Here is a 3169-nt window from a genome sequence, read left to right on the forward strand (position 1 = left end):
TATTCAATTCAGTTTGCAGTTCACCACTGCCAAGGTGCCCTTTAGCAATGCAGCAACACATGGGTCCTCACTCTGACACCTCTCCATTAGTGTATGTATGTATGTATGTATGTATATATATATACATATACACATGCACTAATGGTGCCTGTGTGTACATAACCCCCCCAAATTAAAAGTTATAATTTCCTTTACATAAATAAAGACATTTTACACCAGAAATTGTTGCAGTAAAATCCAGCAGAATGCAAAAAATGAAGTGTTTGGTTCTCAACCCTCCCCCCATGTTGAGCCCATCGTTAGTTGTGTTAAGATCTCACCCCCCCCCCAAACGTTAGTGTGTTTAAGGTTTGCCGTTCATCTGACAGGACTGTGGGAGGAAACTCAGACCAGAAAGGTGGTGAAACACCAGTGTTCATCAGAGTGTGTGTGACGGACCGTAAAATGAAAACCCAGTGACCCAGGGTGCTTTTATTTTGAAGTGCGTTTCCTGCGGTGTGTGGGAATCAGGGCAGAACATTAATCTGCAGCAGGACATCCTGAAACCAGAGGCGAGCTGGAGCGGAGCTGCACTCTGGGATCAGATCCAGAGAAGGAATTAAGGGCACTTTAAGGTATATAGTTCGGTCCAGCTCGGTTCTGAATGACTGACGCTCTGCTGGACCTTTGATCCTTATGTCTGACTGAAACTAAGAGCTGTGGGACAGACGAGCAACAACAACCCAGAGAGGAAAACCTGCACACATATTCATTCATTCATTCATTCATTCATTCATTCATAATAACAAGATAAGGAGATTACAGCATGACAACCAGAGTTCGGCGTAAATCCTGCTATGCCTCAATGGAAAAGGCTCGCCAGGCGGGATTCCTTGACTTCTTAATTTACCCGGCGACTATTAAAGTATCCAAAGGGCATGAACATAACTTCTGTGATGATCCAGTAAAGTTGGAGGACTTTCTTAAAGCGTAACTCTCGCCAAAATGCAACCTAGGGTCTTTTTGTGACTGTACCCGAGTCAAACTTTCATTTAAAAGCATATTTAGGACGGAAGCGCCACTTTTAAGATTTACCGTATTCTCGTTTTTGGGTCAAATGGCCTTTTGAATGGGAGTAATAGGGGCACTACTATGCTAGCCTCAAAATAGCTATTTTTAAACCACTAAGAAGGCTCGACACAACATGAGACTTTGCTCCAAGTATCACCAGGGGCTCTACACCTTAACGAAAGCATTGACAACATTGTTTGTGTATCCAGAGTTTACTAAAAAGAAAAGTTTTAACAACTCACGTTAGCTGTTGTTTACGCTATCCGCCATTTTCCCAGTCCAAAATAGTTGATCTCTGAAGGTGAATGAATGGACTCCATAGGAGGAAATGTCAGTCTTATATGAGGCTCCTTTTTCAACTACAAGGTCAATATTGTGTTTCACTAATGACAAAACAACTAATAATCCGTGCATTTATATGGAACTAAGCTTTAGGAGCTTTCCATCTTTACTCTCCTCCCTCGACTAGTTCTGACTGGCTCGATAGACGGAGACCGGAAGAACAACAGCTAACGTGAGTTGTTAAAACCTTTCTTTTTAGTAAACTCTTGGGTACACAAACAATGTTGTCAATGCTTTGGTTAAGGTGTAGAGCTCCTGGTGATACTTGGAGCAAAGTCTCATGTTGTGTCGAGCCTTCTTAGTAGTTTAAAAATAGCTATTTTGAGGCTAGCATAGTAGTGCCCCTATTACTCCCATTCAAAAGGCCAATTGACCCAAAAACCAGAATAGGTAAATCTTAAAAGTGGCGATTCCGTCCTAAATATGCTTTTAAATGAAAGTTTGACTCGGGTACATTCACAAAAAGACCCTAGGTTGCATTTTGGCGAGAGTTACGCTTTAAGACAACCGTAGTTTAGCAGAAATAAGATGAATCACCAAATAATAAGTTGACGTTGAAGGCTACGGCCAATTAAATTAAATTGAACGGAGATGTTTATTCCGAAAAATACGACCCTCTTCTTTGTTACTTTTGATTATTTTCTATTATTTTTCTTTTTGGATCATTTAATGGGGCTGGGCTCTGGTCATGTGACCAAGAGGGTTAACATTGGCTCAGTGATTGAGTCCAACACAGTCTCACGGCAGTTTGTGTAGTTGTCACGTTATTTTTAATCTATTGATTCGTGTACAACAACACGTTTATCTCGTTTTTTTCGTGGTGGCCAGCACAAAATGGGAACCATCTTTTCAGAGGTTGGGTTTCGGAAAAACACAACAGGGAAAGGATGCCTCACACGGCGGGAGACGGCCGCGGGGGACGCGCGACCGTAACGGGACGGCTGTGATTAGGAAAACAACGGGGAAACAAAACGCCACACGCGGGACGCGATGCTCAGTCTCCGGTGTTGTTTGACCCATCCACCCCCCCCGACCAACCTCCCTACGCATATTTTCGGCTTTTTATACTACTCCCTACCGTTTTTGTGCTGTGATCACGAAATATGCTTCCCATTGAAATACATTACTTTACATGTTCGTGCTGGCCACCACGAAAAAAACGAGAAAAATGTCCCCGTGAACACGAATCAATAGATTAAATAACGTGACTATTTATGAACGCCGTGAGGTTGTTCAGTCACATGACCACATAGAGCTGCTGAATCCTAGAGGAAAATTGCGTATTGGCGCATTGAAACAAATCTATTGGACGGAAAGTGTTTCAGAGTTGTATTATTCTATTTTTGGCATTCTGGGACAATGAGGGACGGGAGTGATATGTTGACAATTATGGGATTATGGGATGTTTGATGTGGGCTGAGGTTTTGGTGGGATGTATGACTGGACCTAGGAGTAAATTAAAGGATGGTTGTAGAGGTAGGAGCTTAAGATGGACCAGTCAATAAGTGGATAATATAAATTAATTATGTATAATGACATCTATTAAACTACCCAGGAAGGGGCTGACGGTAGCTCACATTAACATATGCAGTCTAAGAAATAAAATAATTGATATCTCAAATATCCTATCAGAAGGCAACATACATGTCTTAGCAATAACAGAGACTCATCTGGATTTCTCATTTAAAGATGCTGTAATAAGTATTCAAGGATATAATATATAAAGGAAAGACAGAACTGCAAATGGAGGTGGGGTGGCTATCTATGTCCAAAATCA

Source organism: Sander lucioperca, chromosome 16 (genome assembly GCF_008315115.2).
Source record: "Sander lucioperca isolate FBNREF2018 chromosome 16, SLUC_FBN_1.2, whole genome shotgun sequence".
Classification (NCBI taxonomy): Eukaryota; Metazoa; Chordata; class Actinopteri; order Perciformes; family Percidae; genus Sander; species Sander lucioperca.